Here is a 24,577-nt window from a genome sequence, read left to right as displayed (position 1 = left end):
CATTGTGCACTGAAAAGCATTCTGGAGATAACATGCCTGTTTCCCCTCTGTTTTTGGAAGGCCCAGGCCACCACTTGGCATTTCCTGTCATGCTATAACTCAGACACGATGGGCCCTGGCTCAAACTCGGGTGAATTTTTAGGCAGAAAGCAGGCAATACTGGATCAGCTGGCTGGTTTTCATTTCCATTAAAGTCAGTGAAAACGGTAACTGGGTGGTGGGGGCCGGGGGCGGGGGGCGGGGGGTGGGGGGTGGGGGCCGGGGGCGGGGGCTGGGGGCGGGGGGTAGGGGCGGGGGGTGGGGGGTGGGGGCCGGGGGCGGGGGCCGGGGGCGGGGGGCGGGGGGTGGGGGCGGGGGGTGGGGGGTGGGGGCCGGGGGCGGGGGCCGGGGGCGGGGGGCGGGGGGTGGGGGCGGGGGGTGGGGGGCGGGGGGTGGGGGCGGGGGGTGGGGGTGGGGGCCGGGGGCGGGGGGTGGGGGCGGGGGGTGGGGGCGGGGGGGATGTGGTGGGAGTGTGGTAAGGTCAGACAGTAACGACCCCTCTAATTTTTATTTTCATGCATGGTCCCTTTAACTAGCTGCGCAGCCCATTCAAATTGCTGCACAAGTGGGGTTCCTTCCATCGAAAAGCCGGTGAGCGGCCTGTGCGAGACCTCCAGACCTTCGCATGGCCACGCAACTTAGCGGCAACATTGCCAGGCGGGCAGCTGATCTGCTGCTGCCCATTTTCCGCCCAGCAGTAAATGTGGAAATTCCCCCGGTCTGCTGCAATACCATTCAGAGTAAAGCTGCAAAAATGACCTCCAGTTAAAAAGGACGAGCCGAGAAGAAAGTTTGGAGAAACTCAACTTCTATAGTCTAGAAGTTGGAGGTTAAGGGTGGACCTCATTGAGGTATATAAATTACTAAACCGCATAGAAGATTACTTTAAAGCAAGCCAGGAAAGTATATCAAAGGGCACGACAACATCTTGCTTTCTGTGGTGTTCCTCAAGCACTTCACCTTCTTGTGGGCATAACAGTGAGCACCAAGCAGGAGGTGGAAAGTGGAAATGTAAGGCATGGTTGACGAGAAAGATTTTGAGAGGTTTTTGAAAACAGGGTGCAAGGAAGCGTACTGAAGAGAATAAAGAGGTGAGGTGAAGGGAATTAAGCAGGGCATGCTAGAGGGACGAGCTTTGAGATTGAACAAACGACGAGTGGAGTAGAGCGGGCAAGGAACACGGAAAAGCCCACTGTTACAGGAATGGGGTGGAGGCGCGGTTTGCATGTGGTGACAGAAGGTAAAGTCCAGCAAGGCCGTGGAGGGATTTGAAAGTGAGGATAAGAATGTTGAAGTCAACCCGCTGGGTCACAGGGAGCCAATGGAGGAGAAGCGTGATGGGAAGTGGGATTTACTGCAGATAAGGATGTGGAGGGTTGAGGCAAGCAAGCCCGCTGGAAGGCTCTGAAGAAGTTGAGCCTCAAGATGATGAAGCCTGGATTAGGGTTTTAGCAGCAGAAGGGGAAGAGATGGGGATAAAGATGTACAATGATGCAAAGGTGGAAGAAGGCGGTCCTGGTAATGCACTGGAGGTCCGCAAGGAACCTGAGCTCAGGGTTGAGCAGCACATAAAGGATCCACGCCTCCTGACTGTCAGAGTTAGCAGGTGGGGAGGCTGATGGGAGTTTGAGGCCAGAGGTACGTAGCTGCCGGTGGGAGCCAAGATCAATGTCAATGGTTTTGCTGATATTAATCTGGAGGAATTTTTGGCTCATCTGGACCTTGGTGTCAGAGTTGGAGAGTGCAGCAACAGCTTTTGGATCAATGTATGAGGTAGAGCTAGGTGTCATTAGAACACATGTAGAAGCTGATCCCATGCTTCTGGTTGATGTCGCCAAGACTGTAGGATGTAGATAGTAAAGTTGAGGGGACCGAGGATGAATTCCTGGGTACACCAAAGATGACAGTGCAGATAGAGGAAAAGCTGCAGTACGGTAGTTCGACATAGTGATGTGGTTCAGAGCGGGTTTCCTGAGGAAGAAGAGATAATGGTGGTCTTGAAGGAAATTGTGATGGTGCTAGAGGATAGAAACAGGTTGATTTTTGCACCAAGCATAGGAATATAAATTTATATTAGTGAAAAGCAAATTTAAAATATTAGCGAGAACCCCTTTACTCAAAGGATGAAGAACATTTTTTTAAATAGTTTGCCAGGTAGCGTAGTGGAGGCAATAACAGTAAAATTGTTCCAGATATAACTGGATGCTGTAATGGGAGAGTTACAGTCATAGAGGGAAGAGATTCAGTAGGTCAGAATGCCTTTTATAATCCTTGACTTCTTTATGTTCTTATATTATCCTTCTGAATTCTTTACAATCAGCACCAATATACCAAAAATTTTGCAAAAGAACACAGATTACAATGATAAGACCATGGGCTCAATTTTCCTCAAAGCATTTTTTTGGCGTACTTGAAGAGTTACGCCCAATTTTTTGGGGCCTAAGTACGCCCAAAAAAATATTCTAAGTTTCCCCATTGGATTTCTTCATTTTGGCATGGCGTAACCCGACCTTTAGTTTTGGGGGTGGAGCCTTGATCTGTGCCAAAAAGATCGGGCTGCCGTGGTAACCAATGCAAGCTGAGGCTGCAAAGTGAAGCATACAGCCAGCTCCCAACACATTAAAAGAATTGAAAAACACATAGCTCTCTCTCTCTCTCTCTGTGTGTCTGTGTGTGTGTGAGAGAGAGAGTGAACCGGGGACCGAATATGGGACTGCACAGCCTTCAGATAGGGTTAGAGGTAAGTTGCTTCTATGTATTTTTCAATTCTTTTAGTGTGTCCGGGCATCTGTTGCGCCCATTTCCTTACCCGCGCCCATTTCCTTAACTCTCCGGAAGGTTTTTCTGCAGGGGCCACATACGCTGGCCTAATCAGAACTGCAATAACTCTCAGCTTGCCAAACTTCCCGAAATGGCCAGAATTGGCAGAGGTGGCTGGTTACGCCCCCTTTGGCAGAAAAAAAAACTGACCTAAAAAAATTGTAACGAACTGAGTTACACTGGTACAAATTGATTGGGGAAACTGTGGTTTTTCAACTGAGGCCACAAAGAAGCAGTCTGCTCCAAAAAAAACGGCGCAAATCACTGGGGAAAATTGAGCCCAATGTTTTGAAAAAACACAAAAAATAAGAACAACACTTTATAAAAAGACTGATGATATAAATGGAAAATGTAAGAATTCAAATGGTCTGTGTGGCAGGATTACAAAACATGATTAACCACTTAAAATAAATAATTAAAAATGTTGTAATTGTGGTGTAATATTATGTGTAACAAAATTCTTTGGAATCTTGTCTGATATAACATTTAAACTTGATTGTTGCTTATTTTGGCAGTAATCCTACTTTTGGTGTAAGTACTGCAAGTTTGCATTCTTCATAAAGAATTAAACAGTTGTAATGGATTTACATAAGATGACAAAGTCATCAAATTAATCACAAATTAAGAATCAGATCGAAATACATTATGCCAAGCTAGCACTATTTTACACTAAATAAATCAGATTTTGATGCATAGCTTAGTAGCTCCTACATTGGGGATTAATAACCAATGACAAATCCGCAATATATATTTTGCTACATGTAGCACTGGAGAGGGATGATGTTATTGAGGGGGGGTCAAAGAGTATTTGGTTAGAATTAAGGAACAATAGAGGAGCTATTACGCTACTGGGTGTATACTATAGGCCACCAAATAGTGAGAAGGAGATAGAGGAGCAAATTGGGACGCAAATTACAGAAAGATGCCAGAACTACAGAGTAGTGAATATGGGGAACTTCAATTATCCTAACATAGATTGGGATATTAACAGCATAAAGGGTAAAGAAGAGAGGAAATCCTGAAATGTGTGCAAGAGAAGGTCTTTGATCAGCATGTTTCTGGCCCAATGCTGGGGATGTTGGCCTGGCTGAGGACGCTAATGTCGGTGCGTCTGTCCTGGGCAGGCCACGTTGTTCACATGCCAGACATGAGACTCCCAAAGCAAGTGCTCTACTCGGAACTCCTTCACAGCAAATGAGCCACAGGTGGGCAGAGGAAGCGTTACAAGGACACCCTCAAAGCCTCCCTGATAAAGTACAGCATCCCCACTGACACCTGGGAGTCCCTGGCCAAAGTCCGCCCTAAGTGGAGGAAGTGCATCCGGGAGGGCACTGAGCACCTCGAGTCTCATCGCCGAGAGCATGCAGAAACCAAGCGCAGGCAGCGGAAAGAGCGTGCGGCAAACCTGTCCCACCCACCCCTTCCCTCAACGACTATCTGTCACACCTGTAACAGAGACTGTGGTTCTCGTATTGGATTGTTCAGCCACCTAAGAACTCATTTTAAGAGTGGAAGCAAGTCTTCCTCGATTCCGAGGGACTGCCTGTGATGGTGATCTGGCCCAATGAGGAAGGAAGCAGTGTTGGATCTTGTTCTGTGGCTTGTTTCAATGGGAGAGCATTTCGGGAACAGTGATCATAATATCATCAGGCTTCGAAAGTTATGAAAAGAGACAAGGTACAATCAAGCGTAAAAATACTTAACTGGAGAAGGACGAACTTCAATGAGTTGAAAAGGGATCTGGCTCAGGTGGATTAGAACCAAATACTGGTAGGCAAAACAGTAATTGAACAAGGGGGGGGGAATGGGAGGCGGTGGGGGGAGGGGTTCCAAAAGAAGATGGAGTAGACACATTCCAATGAGGGGAAAAGGAAGGGCATTCGAAGCTTGAGCTTCCTGAATGATTAGAGATATAGAGGTTAAAATGAGGTAGAAAAGGGAGTCTTATGACAATTGTAGAGTTCATAATACAAGCGGAATATAGAAAGTACAGAGGAGATCTAAAAAAGGGAATAAGAGGGTCAAATAGAGAGTATGAGAATAGATTAGTGACTAAGATAAAATGAAACTCAAAAGTCTTTTATGAACACATACATAGTAAAAGCATAGTCAAAGGAAGGTTGGGGCCAATTAGGGACTAAAAAGAAAATCTTGTGGAGGCAGTGGGCATGGCTGAGGTACTAAACGAGCACTTTGCCTCTACCTTTACGAGAGAAGAGGATGCTGCCAATGTAGCAGTGAAGGAGAAGACAATAGCAAATGCTACACTCCTGTTTGAAAAAGGGGAGAAGGATAAATGGGGAACTACAGGCCAGTGGTGGGAAACTTTTGGAGACAATAATCTGAGTCAAAATTAATTGGCAAAATTGGAAAAGTATGGCTTAATAAATGAAAGTCAGCATGGATTTGTTAAAGGCAAATTGTGTTTGACTAAGTTGATCAAGTTCTTTGATGAAGTAATGGAAAGGGTTGATGAGGGTAATGGTTGATGTTGTGTATATGGACTTTCAAAAAGCGTTTGACAAATTACTACATAATAGATTTGCTAGCAAAATTAAAGCCTGTGGGATTAAAAGGATAGTGGTAGCCTGGATACAAAATTGGCTAAGGAATGTAAAGCAGACAGTAGTGGAGAAAGGTTGTTTTTGAGACTGGAGGGAAGTATATCTTGGTATTCCTCGAGGGTCGGTATTTGGACCACTGCTCTTTTGGATATATATTAATGACCTGGACTTTGGTATATAGGACATAATTTCAAAACTGGCAGATGATAGAAAGTTAGGGAATATAATAAACAATGAGGAGGTTAGTAACAGAGTTCAGGAGGACATGGACTGACTGGTGAAATGAGCAGATACGTGGCAGATGTAGTTTAACGCAGAGATATATGAAGTGACACATTTCTGTAGGAAGAATAGGGAGAGGCAATTTGAACTAAACAGTACAATTTTAAAGGGGCTGCAGGAACAGAGAGACCTGGGGGTATATGGACACAAATCTTTGAATGTGGCAAGACAAATTGAGAAGGCTGTTAAAAAAAAGCATATGGGATCCTTGGTTTTATTAATAGAGTGTAAAAGCAAGGAAGTTATGCTGAGCCACTGGTTAGGCCTCAGCTGAAGAATCATGTTGAATTCTGGGCACCACACTTTAGGAATGATGTCAAGGCCTTGAAGAGAGGGTGCAGAAGAGATTTACAAGAATGGTACCAGGGATGAGGGACTTCAATTATGTGGAAAGAAGCTGAAGTTGTTCACCTTAGAGCAGAGAAGGTGAAGGGGAGATTTGGTAGAGATGTTCACAATCATGAAGAGTTTTGATAGAGTAAATAAGGAGAAGCTGTTTCCGGTGGCAGAAGGGTTGGTAACCAATGGACACAGATTTAACATGATTGGCAAAAGGACAGAGGCAAGATTTATTTTACACAGTGAGCTGTTGGTGATCTGGAACGCACTGCCTGAAAGGATGATGGAAGCAGATTCAATAGTAACATTCAAAAGAGAATTGGATAAATATTTGAAGGGAAAAAACTTACAGGGCTACGGGGAAAGAACAGGGGAATGGGATTAATTGGATAGCTCGACCAAAGAATCGGCACAGGCACAATGGGAAGAATGGCCTCCCTCCGTGCTGTATCATTATATGATTCTGTGTGAAACTGCTATGATATACAGAACTATACGGATCCATTAACATGGGTTACGATAGAATCACGTTTAGCGTTTTGGCATTTGAAACCAATTATCGAGTTAAAGGGACAATACCAAATATGGAACAAGTTAAAGTTACACCGTCCAATCACTTTGGGGGCGATTTTAAATCCACAAAACGGGTGGGTTTGGGTTGGTTGGGAAGTTAATTTTTTTTTCATTTCACATCTAACCCAAACCTGTCTCCACCCTGTCCACTTCCAGTTTTAACAGAGATGGGGCGGGGGTTGTGGTAGAGTAATCTGCTCTCAGGATGGGGGCATTGAAATCTTTTAAGGAGGCCTGCTTTTTAAAAGGTATTTTATTTTTAACTAATGTTATCCAGATTTACCCGGGACTATGAAACTTGGCAGGTAAAAGGAGGCGAGAAGGACTGGATTCACACAGCAAGTGCATTTACAGCACTGTTTGTGGACCAGGGTAGCAGGCGTGTTTCCTCCAGGCCCAACAAACAAACCTCTTTACAGAGCCTGCATCGGCTGACACCCTCAACCCCCACCCATCTCCTCCCTCCCCCCACCACCCCAACCTCCCTAATCTGTCCCCAACGATCTCCTCGATCCTCCTCTCACCGCGAACTCTCCCCCCCTGCCAGTGTCGGAGGTTACAGTGTGGAAATGAGGTACCACTAGCCCGAACAAAAAAATAAAATGTCATTAGCTGTGCCTGGTTTAAGCTTGTTCCATTGTGCTGACTCGGGTCCCTGTAGCATTTATCGGCACAGTGGTTACACAGAGGCACAGCAGAATAAATAAATTCAGAGGAGAGCCTCTGCAGGAAAAGAATTATATTCTAACATTCACATCCTAACAACTGACATGACCTTCAGATTGTGGAACGTGTTCTTCTTGAAGCCTGAAATGGCTCCAGTGCATGCTGTCTAATGCTTCAGGACTATATTCTGATTACTTTATATTCCAAATTTAAAAGGATAATTACAATGCTCATTCACTTGGCATGCAATTTTTAATCGGATTCCGACACCTCCTCTCCACCACCCCGCAATCTCTCCCTCCCTCCCTCCCTTCCTCGCCCATTTAAAACGGAAATGAGGAGGAATTTTTTCTCTCAGAGGGTCGTGAATCTTTGGAATTTTCTACCCCAGAGAGCTGTGCAGGCTGAGTCAGTGAACATATTTAAGGTGGAGATAGACAGATTTTTGAACGATAAGGGAGTCAAGGATTATGGGGAACGGGCAGGGAAGTGGAGCTGAGTCTATGATCAGATCAGCCATGATCTTAATGAATGGCGGAGCAGGCTTGAGGGGCCAAATGGCCTACTCCTGCTCCTATTTCTTATGTTATTATGTTCTCCTCACCACTCCCTGTTGTGGCCTTGTGCGGGAAACTTGCCGAAAATTTGTAAATTTAATTTAATTTCAGCAGGATGTCCGGAAAAACGCTTACTTCCAGAATTCCCGTCTGGAAATCCTCCCACCTCTCCCCCACCCCCACCTTGCTCTCTTCGGGGCCCGAGTAAATATCGGGGCCTGTGCGTTTATCTAATCTGACTGAAGACAAGCAATCTTCTGTACGATAAGGACCAGTAAACAAAGACAAGGCACAGCTGACACAAAACTCCAAAAAGCAAAATGATGCAATGTAGGACACTTCGTAGGACACACATATCCAATGTTTCACCATGGTGATGTTACTTGGATAGGTTAGGTGAGTGGGCAAATGCATGGCAGATGAAGTATAATGTGGATAAATGTGAGGTTATCCACTTTGGTGGTAAAAACAGAGAGACAGACTATTATCTGAATGGTGACAGATTAGGAAAAGGGAAGGTGCAATGAGACCTGGGTGTCATGGTACATCAGTCATTGAAGGTTGGCATGCAGGTACAGCAGGCGGTTAAGAAAGCAAATGGCATGTTGGCCTTCATAGCGAGGGGATTTGAGTACAGGGGCAGGGAGGTGTTGCTACAGTTGTACAGGGCCTTGGTGAGGCCACACCTGGAGTATTGTGTACAGTTTTGGTCTCCTAACTTGAGGAAGGACATTCTTGCTATTGAGGGAGTACAGCGAAGATTCACCAGACTGATTCCCGGGATGGTGGGACTGACCTATCAAGAAAGACTGGATCAACTGGGCTTGTATTCACTGGAGTTCAGAAGAATGAGAGGGGACCTCATAGAAACGTTTAAAATTCTGACGGGTTTAGACAGGCTAGATGCAGGAAGAATGTTCCCAATGTTGGGGATGTCCAGAACCAGGGGTCACAGTCTAAGGATAAGGGCTAAGCCATTTAGGACCGAGATGAGGAGAAACTTCTTCACCCAGAGAGTGGTGAACCTGTGGAATTCTCTACCACAGAAAGTAGTTGAGGCCAATTCACTAAATATATTCAAAAGGGAGTTAGATGAAGTCCTTACTACTCGGGGGATCAAGGGGTATGGCGAGAAAGCAGGAATGGGGTACTGAAGTTTCATGTTCAGCCATGAACTCATTGAATGGCGATGCAGGCTAGAAGGGCTGAATGGCCTACTCCTGCACCTAGTTTCTATGTTTCTATGTTTCTACATACCTCGTTTTAATTGATGCTTTTTCATTTTTATATATTTATATATACATTACACACACACACTTTGTAGACATAATGGTGTACATTTATCCCTCAACCCACACTACCAGGACAGATTAACTCGTCCTTTATCCTGTTTAGTACTTGTGGGACCTTGCTGTATGCAAATTGCCTGCTGCATTTGCTTACATAACCACAATGACTACTGTTATGTATGTAACCCCTGGCAACCCTGTATCACACTACCACCAGAGGGCGTACCTGTTGGAGTCCCAAGGGATCCCAGCATCGCTTGGGAGCACTGTATAAAAGCAGGCCTCCCACGCTGTACCAGCACTCTGGAGTTCAATTAAAGGAGTTAAGGTCGCACTTACTCATTGCATAAATACTCAGTTTCATCCTTTATTATGAGCGTAATAATTACATTTCAAAAACAATCAAGAAAGCTGTCGAATAAATGCAAGTTCTTTATTATGTGTGTGTGGAATACTCAGATTCCATACTTACGTTCTACAAATACAAAAATGATTCAAAACAGTTCTTTTAATATTAAGATAGATATGCATCCAGACATTACTGTTGCTTTTATTTATGGGTAAAATAAGGGTTACTAAAAATTTCAGGGGGAACTTACTCCTGTCAGTTCACCGACTATATTGCTGTTTCCGTGGGTATAACTGTGGGCTCTCTCTCAAACACAGTAGACTAGCTGTGAATTGTAACTGGGAACCATCTAAGCACCTGACATAACTGGTATTGAAAAGAAAATGCTTACTTGATAAAGTTGTTGCAGTTTTGCTGGTCAAAAAAGAAAAGAAAGACTTGCATTTATATAGCGCCTTGCATGACCACCAGGCGTCCCAAAGCCCTTTACAGCCAATGAAATACTATTGAAGTGTAGTCACTGTTATAATGCAGGTTACCGAGGGATGAGCATGTTTTGGCATCTAACTTTGGGATATGCAACTGAATTTGGGTGTTGTCTTTTAGGTCAATCTAAAATGAATGTATAAAGTCGTTTTGAGCATCACTTCCTCCCACACTTGCTAATGAAGTGCAAAGCTCACTGCTATCTGTTGCAATTGACAGCTTTGGGCCTGTGTTTTCCTTTTTCTCTCCTTGTCTTTGTGGGACTGTTCTGAATGAAAGTAGGGCAGACTTTTGAAATTTGACTCAAGCCCAAGTTGGCAGTGCGTACCCGATGTGTAATAAAATATTTGAATAGTGTGATGGTATGCAGGCCATCCTATTGGACATGTTTCGAAGTAGAAAATAATTGGTTTCATTCATTATAACTTCTTCGCTCACATTCAGTGACCTGAGAGATCTGAAGGTCATTCAAGAGACTCAGGGACTTGAAACGGTTCTAACAATTATAACTCTGTTTGTCGAGATGTATTACACAGTGGACATTTTCAGTCACTACCTTGCAGTAACTTGAGTAAGTAGTTCTTCAATGTATTCAACCAGTGCAATGACTTTACTAAGGAAATCAAACCTTCCCAAAGTGTGCAAACAACACTATTGCAAGATCCTCCTTGAACCCCTTAGGCTTAAACCCTTTGTTGCAATAGCATTTTTCCTGTCAGTTTTAATAAGGTTTGTTAAATTCTGCCTAAAGTTTAATTTGCTTATTCGTATTTTTGAAAGGGAAAAGTTTGGCAAAGCTTTTTGCATTTGATGACAATGCAATGATGCAAATCACAGTGAAATGACCCACCATAACAAGAATGACACACAACTCCTGCGCCCCTTTCCGCCGTACCAAACAAGAAGAGTTTCCAAATAATGGCCGAGAAATTCATTGGCATGGCGCCTGTTTTACTGATGTAAATCGGACACCTGTATCTAATATGGTGGGAGCCGTGCGTGAATATTCCGCCCTGGACATGCGCTGCCCGCCATATTGCTTTTGCTCCCCTTCACTTAAAGGGGAGAGCCTGTGCGATTTTTTAAAGTTCGGCCCACTGGGCCACCAGGGAGGGTTTTGGCCGGGCCAACGGCCTGGCACCCAAGAGGGGGTTCCAGTCTGCCTGCTGGCGGCCCGGCTGAACCTGAGGGCATGTTTGTCGGCCCGACGTGGCAGTCGGCCGACGACAAAAAAAGCACGGCGGCAGTGGCAGTGCGCTCTCCCCTTTAATGGGAGCCGCACCGCCACTATTTCAGAAGGCCACAGCCTCACTGCACCATCTCAAAATAGTAGGTTTTGGCACCGCCCGGCGGGAGGAAGATTTTCGCGGTGGAATTTCGGCAATAGTCGGGGGGTGGGGGAGGGGGGGTTGGGGGATCATTGGCGGTGCGCACTGTGATGACGTACTTAGGACGGATCGGCAGCAGCCGAGTGGTAAGTGGGGAGCGGGTCACCGTCGGTATACCACAGGAGCGGAATTTTGATAATGGCGGCCATTACATGAAAAGTCAGCGGCCATTGTTCCCCGCAGCCTGGCCTCCAATTTCCAGCGGTAACAGGCCTTAAGGAAAGGGGCAATTTTGGCCGAACTTAGTCCTTGGCCACATTTGCCGTTACAATTCAGTTTACCTGTCATTTTAGTGTGTCGTCCATGGCTTTCTATGACTTGTATCATTTTCTTAGCTGTCTCATTTTTGCTTTTTTTGTCTTTTCTACACTGACACAGCTTTCCTCCTCCTTATTTTTAGTTTTAACTATTTTTTTCACTACATCAAGGAATCATATGGAGTTATGGAGTCTTAACTTCAACTCCTTTTCCCCATGAAACAATCCTAGTTTCTTACAAAGTCCATAACTTCATTTAAACACTGAATTCAGCCAATCATTGGCATACCTTAAAACAAAGGTACAATACTGCTGATGCTGGAAACCTGAAATGAAAACAGAAAATGCTGGATATACTCAGCAGGTCAGGCAGCATCTGCGGAGAGAGAAACAGAGTTAATGTTTCAGGTTGATGACCTTTCATCGATCTGAAACATTACCCTCTGTCTCTCTCTCTCCACAGATGTTGCCTGACCTGCTGAGTATTTCCAGCACTTGTTGTTTTTATTTACGCACCTTATTTGCCTATTCATCCATTCATTTGCCTCTAGTATTGGAAGTATGCCTGCAAAGAATTACAGTACTATTCTTGGTAAATCTTCCAAATATCTTTGCCTCATTTACAAGAAAATGCATAGAAATCAGCAAAGGTGAATAAGCACAATGTGCCAAATAAAGAAATTGTTGTGCAAACATTTTTGTGACACCCAATCTAAAATTCAGTGGGAATCTTCCTCATACATGTTAAGCACAAGATTCTTTCAAAAATCTAAGTGAAAGAAATACTAAAGAGATTAGAGTAACCAAATTAATAATATTTATTTCTATTACACACCACTTTATACTCGTCCACTGGCAATTTCAGGCAACCGTGGTTCTGTAAAATTATGAAGATGTTCATGACAAGTGTGATATAAATGTAAGTGCAAAAGCTACTAAGTGGACTGTGCATGGTCATTTTCTTTAACAATGTTGTGACACTCAACTCGTGGTAAATGTAAGTGCACTATGACCTCTGATCTCTAACACCGAGATATCATGGATATATGATCACCTTCAAATTCTCCTCCATGCCATAAACCATCCTGACTTGGCCATATTCCCAAAAATTAATTTAAAAAATAAATCATTGTTCCTTTATTATTGCTGGGTCAAAATCCTGCTATTCCTTAATGTAATAAATTTGGGTCTGCTGTGAGATATCGTCTCAGGTTGTGTGGTATCAGGCGCACCTGTAAGTATCTTACTTCTATGGAAGTTGGCTCACAATAGTACCTGTACAATAGTGTAAGCCAGTGGTGTAACACTAGTATCCCCGTGTGACCTGAACAGAATGTTTGTATCTCACATGCGTGTTTCTTCAAGCTCTATGAAGGTGGACTGAGCAAGCACTTGGTGAGAGGAGGCCTTATATGAATTAATAAGCTGCTTTATGTCATAGCAAGGTGGACACACTGAACTGCAGTTATGACCGGACTCACGTAATTCAATCAGTGCAACTTATCTTTGCGTAATAATATTAAATAAAAATACCACCACGCTTCCCTACAACAGTTGATGACTTGAGCATGACTTCTAACTGCCCTCCAAGATTTCTACCTCTTAGTCTCAGTGTTTCTTTGGCCTGTTAGTTGTGGCTCAGTGAATAGCACCCTCCCATCTGAATCAGCAGGTTGTGGGTTCAAGTCTCACTCCATAGACTTCAGCACAAACATCGAAACAGATACTCCAGTGCAGTGCTGAGGTAGTGCTGCACTGTCGGAGGTGCCATCTTTTGGATGAGATGTTAAACCGAGGCCCTGTCTGCTCTCTCAGTTGGATGTAAAAGATCCCATGGCACTATTTTGAAGAACAGCAGTGGAGCTCTCCCCAGTGTCCTGGCCAATATAGGTTATCTGGTCATTGTCACATTATGGGAGCTTGCTGTGCACAATTTGGCTGCCGCGTTTCCTGCATTACAACAACACTTCAAAAGCTACTTAATTGGCTTAAAGTATTTTGGGACGTATGGTGGTTGTGAAAGGCGCTATATAAATACAAATCTTTCTGATGGTCCCACGGCCATAAAAAATCTGAACCCCTCCACAGCCTTTACTGGGCCTCTGTGTTTTGTCCTCCGCCATTCACTGACTTTCCAACACAATGGGTGTGAGGTGTATTGAATTGCTGAGACAGACTAACAAATTGCTAATTACTGACAGTCTGTCGGGAAATTGGAGGGAGCAGCGTGCGGGGGTATACCACTGCAGGGAGCAGCGTGCGATGGTATACCACTGCAGGGAGCAGCGTGCGGGGGTATACCACTGCAGGGAGCAGCGTGCGGGGGTATATCACTGCAGGGAGCAGCGTGCGGGGGTATACCACTGCAGGGAGCAGCGTGCGGGGGTATACCACTGCAGGGAGCAGCGTGCGGGGGTATACCACTGCAGGGAGCAGCGTGCGGGGGTATACCACTGCAGGGAGCAGCGTGCGGGGGTATACCACTGCAGGGAGCAGCGTGCGGGGGTATACCACTGCAGGGAGCAGCGTGCGGGGGTATACCACTGCAGGGAGCAGCGTGCGGGGGTATACCACTGCAGGGAGCAGCGTGCGGGGGTATACCACTGCAGGGAGCAGCGTGCGGGGGTATACCACTGCAGGGAGCAGCGTGCGGGGGTATACCACTGCAGGGAGCAGCGCGTGCTGCTGCAGGAGGGCGACGGCTACGAAGCCAGGTCGCTGGATGCGGTGCGGGCAGACACAGCAGGAGGGGTGAAGGAGCGGCAAGAGTCCGCAGAGGGAAGTGACCGGGGCCCAAGAGAGGCGTGAATCTGGGGCCCAGAAGAGGCGAGGGCCCAGGGACAGCACGGGCCCAGCCCACACTGCGATATTTGTGCACGCTCGGTCTGTGCAGCAGAGCTGGTTTCCAGTTAATCTTGGGTAACCCTTGCCACTGGACCAAGACCTAACTCTGTCAAGCCCGTGTGGTGGCTGGTGTGCAACGGTCACCACATGTTAAAAAAAATCCAAGCACAGGCATTTTCCACCTTTCATGATGTAGTTCAGGACCTGGAATATTAGGTCCTTCATTGAAGCACCTGTGAACTCAAATCTTTTCGGCGTGGAAGCAAGTCATCCTCGTTTCCCTATGATGATAGGGAAATTCTCATCCTTAATTTCAATCCCTCCATGGCCTCAATTCGGCCCATCGTGTCTTTTGTCTCTCTAATCTCTCCTGCCTTCCACCCTATCACAGACCTTCCCTTTTGTTCTTTCTTCCCCGCCCCCTTTCAGTGCTGTTTAAGAATCTGTTCTTTTCGAACACTCTCCAGTTCTGAAGAAGGGTGTTTTTCTCTCCACAGATGCTGCCTGATCCGTTGAGATTTCCAGCATTTTCTGCTTTTATTTCAGATTCCAGCATCCGCAGTATTTTGCTTTTGTATTAGGATGTGCAGTAAGTTGCATCATTGCCAGAATTGCTCACATTGTGAGAACAAATTAAAATAAACTATTTTTTGTTCTTTATTCCAATTGCCTTCCCTCCTCTCCAGATAGTGGTGCCATGTATTGGAGTGTCGTGCTGCAGAAACCAGCAGCTTTCTGCTACTTTGCCCATGTGACTATTCTTCATGTACATGTCTACATAGTCAGTGTCAGCATACTTAAAAAAAAATTTGTTCCTGGGATGTGGAAGTTGCTGGCAAGGTTGGCATTTATTGCCCATCCCTAATTGCCCCTTGAGAAAAATGGTGGTGAGCCGCCTTCTTGAACCGCTTCAGTCCGTGTGGTGAAGGTACTCCCACAGTGCTGTTAGGGAGGGAGTTCCAGGATTTTGACCCAGCGGCAATGAAAGAATTTCGACATATTTCTAAGTCAGGATGGTGTGTGATTTGGAGGGGAACGTGGAGATGATGGTGTTCCCATGCGCCTGCTGCCCTTGTCCTTCTAGGTGGTAGAGGTCACGTGTTTGGGAGGTGTTGTTTGTCTAAGCGGGAGCATGATAGGTGATCAACAAAACGTGTATTTTTATAGCACCGTTATGTAGCAAAACATCGCTAAGCCAGTCAGAGGAGCATTATCAGAAAGAATTTGGCACAGAGCCCCATAAGGAGATATTCAGACAGGTGACTAAAAGCTTGGTCAAAGAGGCAGGTTTTAAGTATTGTCTTAAAGGAGGAGGGAGAGAGAGAGAAGGGAATGAATTCCAGAGCTTGAGGACCAGACAGCTGAAGGCATGGCCGCAAATGGTGCAGCGAAGGAAAGCAGGGATACACAAGAGGCCAGAATTGAAGAAACGCCGAGTTCTCGGAGAGTTGTCGGGCTGGAGGAGATGACAGAGATTGGGAGAGGCAAGGCCATGGAGCGAGTTGAACACAAAGTTGGGAATTTTAAAGCTGAGGGGTTGCTTGACTGGGAGCCATTGTAGGTAAGCGAGTGATGGGTGAACGGGACTTGGTGCGAGTTAGCATACAGGCAGCAGAGTTTTGGATGAACTCAAGTTTATGTCGGGTGGAAGATGGGAGGCCGGCCAAGAAAACATTGGAAGAGTCGAGCCTGGACGTAACAAAGGCACAGATGAGGGTTTCAGCAGGAGATGGACTGAGGCGGGGGTGGAGTCAGGTGCTATGATGGAGGTGGAAGTAGGCGGTGAAGGAGAGGAGATGGGGTTTAAAGCTCAGCTCAGGGTCAAATAGGATAGCGAGGTTGCAAATAGTCTGGTTCAGCCTCAGACAGTGGCCAGGGATTGAGTCGGTGGCTAGGGAACAGAATTTGTAGTGAGGGCTGAAGTCAATGCCTTTGACCTTCCTAATATTTAACTGTAGAAAATTTATGCTCATCTAATACTGGATGTCGAACAAGCATAGTAAGTGGTCGAAAGAGCTGGTAGTGAAGTAGAGCTTGGTATTGTCAGCATACATGTGGAACCTACGTGTTTTTGGATGATGTCGCCAAGGGACAACCTGTAGATGAGACAAAGGCGGGGACCAAGGAAAGATCCTGAGGGGACTCCAGAGGTAACGGTGTGGAGTGGAAAAATAAGCCATTACAGGAGATTCTCTGGCTCTGACCGCATAGATTAAAATGAAATCAGGCGAGGGCAGTTCCACCCAGCTGGACAATGGAGGAGAGGCTCTGGAGGAGGATGGTCCACCGTGTCAAAGGCTGCAGACAGGTCAAAGAGGGAGGAGGAGAGATATTTTACCGTGGTGACAGTCTCACAGGTTATCATTTGTGATGTTGATAAGTGCTGTGGCAGAGGCAGAAACCTGATTGGAAAGGTTCAGACATGGAGAATTGTGGGAAAGATTGGCACAGAATTTGGAGGCAACAACACGTTCAAGGACTATGAAGAGGAAGGTGGGGGGTTGGAGATGGAGTGGTCGCTTGCAAGGACGAAAGGGTCAAGGGTTATTTTTTTTTTGAGGGGGGCTGATGACGACAGATTTGGAAGGGAGGGGGACAGTGCCTGAGCAGAGGGAGATGTTTACAATATCAGCTAGCATGGGGTCCAGGAAAGGAAGCTGCAAGGCCAGCAATTTAATGGGAATATGGTTGCGAGAACAGGAGCTTGGTCTCATGGCAAGATCAGCTCAGAGAGGGCATCAGGAGAGATGGGAGAGAAAGTAGCGAAAGATGAAAGTTCAGGTCTAGGGCAGGGGGCAATCTTGGGGGAAGTGTGGCTTGGTGGGCTCGGAAATCATATCCTCTCATGACATCAACACATATACTTTCCAGCTGGAGTCGCTGGAATATGATCAGAAGCAGAAAGAAAGAACTTGCATTTACACAGATTTAGCACGTCCCAAAGCACTTCACAGCCGATTAAGTATTTTTTTAAATGCAGTCGCTGTTGCAATACAGGGAAAGGCCCCGACCTGCGTGAGAACACCAGCGGCAGGTCGGGGCCATAAAAGGTGCAGAGATGTGGAGGCCCGGGAGCAGATGGAGGCATACCACTACAGGGTTAAGCGTGAGCTGGTGCAGGAGGGTGACGGCAGCGAAGAGTGACATCATCAAGGTCCAGGTCGGTGATTGGAGCGTGGGCAGGTACAGCAGGAGCGGCGAGAGACTGTGGAGGGAAATGATCGGGACCCAGGAGAGGCGTGAGTTCGGGGCCAGGGGCCCAGGGGCAGCACGGGGCCAGCCCACACTGTGCGATATGTGTGCGCACTAGGTCCGTGCAGCAGAGCAGGTCTCCAGTCATCTTGGTTATCACTTGCCACTGGACCAAGACCTCGCTCTGTCAAGCCCGTGTGGTGGCTGGTGTGCAACGGTCACCCCACGTTAAAAAAATCCACACACAGGCATCTTCCACCCTTCAGGATGTAGTTCAGGACCTGGAATATTAGGTCCTTCATTGAAACACATGTGAACTCATCCTTTTTTGGCGTGGAAGCAAGTCATCCTCGTTTCGAGGGACTGCCTATGATGATGACAGGGAAACATGGCAGCCAATTGCAAGGACACCATATTGATTTTTTTCAACATGATCCAGACATTGAAGCTAGCTGTAGTGCCCTCCCCACTCTCCTGGCTGTGGGCAGCTAATTCATGGACGTATCTTAGACTATTTAAGTTTATTATCACACCAGACAATGTATTTATACATTAAGCCACCAGGGGGAGCTGTAACTGTGCTGTCAAATCATCAATTTATCTGTTTTGTCAGCAAATCTTGCCTGACTGCCAGGCAAATGAAAATATCAGGGATATTATAGACTTCCCAATTCTTATATATCTTGCACTTGACACAAATAATTTCTTGCTGCTGCCCCTTTATTCCCAATGGAGTATTTTCTTCTCTATGTCATATTTTCTCTGATCTTGGACACCGGATATTAACAGCGCTGTCAGGTTGACAAAAAACCTGGTTCTACAAATTGAGGTTAGGAATGTAAGGTACAGGATCACTGACCCCTTTATGGTTGATTTGCCCTTGAATATTCTTTGTGCATGGAGCAACTGTAAAAGTGACACAGGTTTATGGCACATGTAGTTCTCAATTTTGTTTGAGAGATTTTACTGAAATATAATTCATCTGGGACTGGAATCCAAAGCAAGGTAAGAGAATACTAATATGATGCTCTGGTGACTGCCTAACCCAAAGATCTTTGTACTATCTCAGTCTTTCTAGTCGGTTGCTGTGAAATGTTGTTTCATACCTTTAGATGCCGTCTTAGAGGTCATCTTATCTCTGAGACCCACCTCTTGCTCCCTTGACCTCAATTCCACAAAACCATTGGCCACCCAATGTCCCCTCCTGGCCCAAATGCTAGCTGACATTGTGATGATTCTCTCTCCTCATGTACTGTCCCCTTCCCTTCCCGTTCATCGACCCCCCCCACCCCTTCTTCAAAAAATGCACCCTCCACCCACTGTCCTTGCAAACTACCACCATATCTCCTCATATCTCCCATTCTTCTCCAAAGCCCTTAAACATGTTACATAGTATTACATAGAATTTACAGCACAAAAACAGACCAGTCAGCCCAACAAGTCCATGTCGGTGTTTATTCTCCACACGAGCCTCCTCGCACCCTTCTTCATCAAACGGCATCAACATATCCTTCTATTCCTTTCTCCCTCTTGTGTTTATCTAGTTGCCCCTTAAATGTATCTATGCTATTTGCCTCAACTACTCCTTGTGGTAGCGAGTTCCACATTCTAACTGCTCTCTGGGTAAAGTTTCACCTGAATTCCCTATTGGGTTTATTACTGACTATCTTATATTTATGGCCCCTAGTGCTGGTCGCCCCCGCAAGTGAAAATATCTTCTCTGCGTCTACCCTATCAAACTCTTTCATAGTCTTAAAGATCTCTATCAGGTGACCCCTCAGTCTTCTCTTTTCTGAGAAAGGAGCCCCAGGCTGTTCAATTTTTCCTGATAGGTATAACCTCTCAGTTCTGGTATCATTCGAGTAAATCTTTTTTGAACCTTCTCCAGTGCCTCTATATCTTTTTTTACAATATGGAGACCAGAACTGTTCCCAGTACTGCAAGTGGGGTCGCACCAAGGTTCCATACAAGTTAAACACAACTTCTCTGCTTTTCAATTCTATCCCTCTAGGAATGAACCCCAGTGCTTTGTTTGCTTTTTTATAGTCTTATTAACCTGTGTTGCTACGTTTCGTGATTCGTACATCTGTACCCTGAGATCTCTCTGCTCCTCTGTGTCAGCTGTGGCTCAGTGGGTAGCACAATTGCCTTTGAGCCAGAAGATTATGGGTTCAAGTCCCACTCCAGAGACATGAGCACAAATAAATCTCTGCTGATACTCCAGTGCAGTGCTGAGTGAGTGCAGCATTGTCGGAGGTGATATCTTTCGGATGAGATGTTAAACCGAGGCCCTATTAGCTCACTCAGGTGGATGTAAAAGATCCCATGGCACTATTTAGAAGAAGAGCAGGGGAATTATACACTGGTGTCCTGGACAATATTTATCCCTCAATGAAAAAAAACAAATTATCTGGTCATTATCACATTACTGTTTGTGGGAGCTTGCTGTGCGCAAATTGGCTGCCATGTTTCCTACATTACAACAGTGACTACACTCCAAAAGTACTTTATTGGCTGTAAAGCGCTTTGAGATGTCCGGTGGTTGTGAAAGGCGCTATATAAATCCACGTCTTTTCTTTCTGCACGCCATTTCCACACTTATTTTAAAAAGAGTACGTGCCCTGATTATTCTTCCTACTAAGATGTACCGTCTCACACTTATCGATATTGAAGTTTATTACAGTCTCCTGTATCTTATCATAGTCCTCCTCTGTATTAATTACACCCCCCCCCATTTGGTGTTGGCCGCAAATTTTAGATTGTACTTCCGATTCCCGAGTCCAAATCATTTATACAAATGGCGAACAGCAATGGTCTCAGCACCAATCCTTGTGGAACACCATATCCCACCTTTTGCTAGTCTGAGTAACCACCTTTAACCCCGACTCTCTGTTTTCTGTTTTGTAGCCAGCTCGCTATCCATAGCGTTGCCGTCTCCCAAATTTGCGACCACCTTTGCTGCAACTCCCTGTTTCATTTTATCCAATCAGGTTTCCACCTCCGCCAGAGCGTTGAAATGGCTCAAATAAAATTCACAAATAACATCCTCTATGACTGTAACCATCCCTCCTCATCCTCTTTGCAACCTGCAACATGGTCGACCACAACAACCTCTGCCAACTCCTGCCCTCCATTGTCCAGCTCAGTTGGATTGCCCTCGTTGGTACCACTCTTACCGATCCGATCATAACCAGAGCATCTACAGTAACTGTTTATCTTTTTGGCCCAGTATGTCTTGGCCCCATCCTCTTCCTCATTTACATGTTGTCCCTTGTCAACATCATCCGCAGACATGAGGTTAGCTTCCACATATACTCTTACAACACCCAGCTCTATCTCCCCACCACCTCTCTCGACCCTTTACCGACTGTCTTGTTTGACCGCTTTTCTGGCACGCAGTCTTGGATGAGCCAAACTCTCATTGAGTTAAACATTGATTCGACCTGAACCCATCATCTTCGATCCCCACCACAAACTCCATACACTTGCTGCCAATTCCATTCTCTTACTGGCCACTGTCTCAGGTTGAACAAGATTGTTTGCAACGTTGGTGTCCCATTCTGTCCTGAGCTGATCTTCCAACCTGATGTCCTCCCTATCACAAAGACCACCAACTTCCACCTCTGTAACATCGCTGGCCTGTGCCCACCTGCTGATACACAAAATAGGGCTGTATTCCCTAGAATTTAGACAGTTAAGGGGTGATTTGATCCAAGTTTTTAAATATTAAGAGGAACAGATAGGGTAGATAGAGAGAAACCATTTCCGCTGGTTGGGGAGTCGAGGACTAGGGGCATAGTCTAAAAATTAGAGCCAGACCTTTCAGGAGTGAAATTCGAAAACACTTCGACACACAACAGGTGGTAGAAGTTTGGAACTCTCTTTCGCAAATGGCAATTGATGGAGGGACTGGAGTGCATCATCATCCCAAGGAATAGTACTTTAATTTAACTTGCTGGCAATACTCAGCAGGTCAGGCAGCATCTGTGGCTTGTGAAACAGAGTTAACATTTCAGGTCGATGACCCTTTGCCAGAACGTTGACCTGAAACATTAACTCTGTTTCTCTCTCCTCAGATGCTGTCTGACCTGCTGAGTATTTCCAGCATTTTCTGTTTTTATTTCAGATTTCCAGCATCCGCAGTATTTTGCGTTTGTTTTAATATAATTTGTTAAGTGTCCTTTTCATTTTTTGTTAATTTACAGTTCTTATTGAATATACCCCGACACAATGCTTAATTTCAAATAGGCAACGGCCTGATGTAAGGGTCAGCATTAATTATAAAGACTTGAAAGAAAGACTTGCATTTATATCATCATCATAGGCAGTCCCTCGGACGAGGATGACTTGCTTCCACACGAGTTCACAGGTGTTTCGATGAAGAACCTGATGTTCCAGTCCTGAACTCCAATTGAGGGGGCGGAAGATGCCTGTGCGTGGATTTTTTTTTAATGTGTGGTGACCGTTGCACACCAGCCACCACACGGGCTCGACAGAGCTAGGCCTTGGTCCAGTGGCAAGCATTAACCAGGATGACTGGAGACCTGCTCTGCTGCACGGACCTAGTGCGTATACATATCGTAACGTGGACTGGCCCGTGCCGCCCCTGGGCCCTTGGCCCTTCTGAGCCCCGTACCCTCATCTGTCACACCTCTGCCACAATCTCTCGCCGCTCCTCCACCACAAACATTCACTGCATCTCGCCACAAACACTCGTCGCTCATCCGCCCTGACCTTCCCACTCCTCTGTACCTGGGTCCTGACGGTGTTCCTGCCCACGCGCCAAAATGACGACCAGGGTTTGGATGACGTCACCCAGGCGCCCATCTCAAAATTGTCGCACACTTGGAGCAGCTCGCGCTGGAGGTTGAAGTGCTAGGCCGCTCCAGCTCTTTTATGGCCCGACCTGCGGAGCTGTTCTCTCGCAGTTCGGGGGGGCCACGATATACCAGGGCCCGCCACTCCAGCTCCTTTATCTAGCGACCTGCTTTGACAGCAGTAGCAAATCTTGTTGCATATAGGAAGGGAAAAGTAGGCATCATATGTAATCCATGAATGCTTTCACAACCACCGGATGTCTCAAAGTGCTTTACAGCCAATGAAGTAGTTTTGAAGTGTAATCACTGTTGTAATGTGGGAAACGTGGCAGCCAATTTGCGCACAGCAAGCTCCCACACACAGCAATGTGATAATGACCAGATAATCTGTTTTTGTTATGTTGATTGAGGGATAAATATTGGCCAGGACACCGGGGATAACTTTCTTCGGAATAGTGCCATGGGATCTTTTATGTCCACCTGAGAGAGCAGACAGGGCCTCGGTTTAACGTCTCATCCGAAAGACGGCACCTCCAACAGTGCAGCACTCCCTCAGTACTGCACTGGAGTGTCAGCCTAGATTTGAGCTCCAAAAACTTCAGCTCAACCTGGAGTGTCAGCCTGGATTTGGGGACTGTGAACTCAGGACATTCTGACTCAGAGGGCTACCCACCGAGCAAGATAAGGCTCAAATAGAGGAGCACTGCTGAAGGAGAAAGAAGGCGGATTAAGTGGATGGTAATGAGAAAGAGAGACATAGAGCAGAAGCACTTTGGGTTACGGAAGGACAATGAGTGTCAGCATTAATTATAGTGTCTCCGGAGATGGTGCATGCAGCTTGAGGCCTTCCGCGGACGGTGGGCACCGGAGGGACTGGAGTGCATCATCACCCCAAGGTGCTCAAGACCCTGGAGCGGGATTTGAGCCCACAACTTTCTGACTTAGAGGCAAGTGTGCTACGCACTCATCATCATCACAGACAGTCCTTCAAAATCAAGACTTGCTTCCACTCTAAAAGTGAGTTCTTAGGTGACTGAACAGTCCAATACGGGAATTACAGTCGCTGTCACAGGTGGGACAGACAGTGGTTGAGGGAAGGGGTGGGTGGGACTGGTTTGCCGCACGCTCCTTCCGCTGCCCTGCGCTTGCTTTCTGCATGTTCTCGGCCATGAGACTCGAGGTGCTCAGTGCCCTCCCGGATGCACTTCCTCCACTTGGGGCGGTCTTTGGCCAGGGACTCCCAGGTTGGTGTCGGTGGGGATGTTGCACTTGATCAGGCAGGCTTTGAGAGCGTCCTTGAAACGTTTCCTCTGCCCACCGGGGGCTCGCTTGCCGTGTCGGAGTTCCGAGCCACAGCTGGCACTCAATTATGGGGCCAATGGGCACTGACAGTGTGGGAGTGTGGGGGGGGGGGGGGGGGAGGAGGGGTGGTGGGGTGGGGGAGAGAAAGGCCAGCCTCTGGGGGGGGGGAGGGGGAGAGAAAGGCCAGCCTCTGGGGGGGGGGGAGGGGGAGAGAAAGGCCAGCCTCTGGGGGGGGGGGGGGGGAGAGAGAAAGGCCAGCCTCTGAGGGAGGGGGGGGGGAGAGAAAGGCCAGCCTCTGGGGGGGGGGGGGGAGGCGGGGGGAAGAGAAAGGCCAGCCTCTGTGGGGGGGGGGGAGGAGAGAAAGGCCAGCCTCTGGGGGGGGGTGGGGGGGAGAGAAAGGCCAGCCTCTGGGGGGGGGGAGGTGGGGGGAGAGAAAGGCCAGCCTCTGTGGGGGGGGGGGGGGGGAGGAGAGAAAGGCCAGCCTCTGGGGGGGGGGGGGAGGTGGGGGGGAGAGAAAGGCCAGCCTCTGTGGGGGGGGGGGGAGGGGTGGGGGGGAGAGAAAGGCCAACCTCTGGGGGGGGGGAGGTGGGGGGAGAGAAAGGCCAACCTCTGGGGGGGGGGGAGAGAAAGGCCAACCTCTGGGGGGGGGGGGGGGAGGTGGGGGGGAGAGAAAGGCCAACCTCTGGGGGGGGGGGGGGGGGAGGTGGGGGGGAGAGAAAGGCCAGCCTCTGGGGGGGCCTTGACTACAACTCCCAGCCTGCTCAGCGAGCCGCCGTTTGCATCGCCCAATGAGGAGGCCTGATGCTGGCGGTG

At 47.0% G+C, this 24,577-nt stretch overlaps 1 protein-coding gene across 1 annotated transcript in view; it reads left to right on the top strand.

The window, feature by feature from the left end:
- The first annotated feature begins 2,713 nt into the window (after positions 1–2,713).
- Positions 2,714–24,577, top strand: part of lrrc28 (leucine rich repeat containing 28) — a 129,578-nt gene continuing 107,714 nt past the window's right edge. The window contains exon 1 of the mRNA XM_070858319.1: positions 2,714–2,779. The gene's annotated coding sequence lies outside the window, so the exon portion shown is untranslated. The remainder of the gene's footprint in view (positions 2,780–24,577) is intronic.

This window comes from Pristiophorus japonicus, chromosome 17 (assembly GCF_044704955.1).
Source record: "Pristiophorus japonicus isolate sPriJap1 chromosome 17, sPriJap1.hap1, whole genome shotgun sequence".
In the NCBI taxonomy this organism is placed as follows: domain Eukaryota; kingdom Metazoa; phylum Chordata; class Chondrichthyes; family Pristiophoridae; genus Pristiophorus; species Pristiophorus japonicus.
The sequence above is the reverse complement of the archived record's forward strand: the minus strand, read 5'-3'. Positions and strand labels throughout refer to the sequence as shown.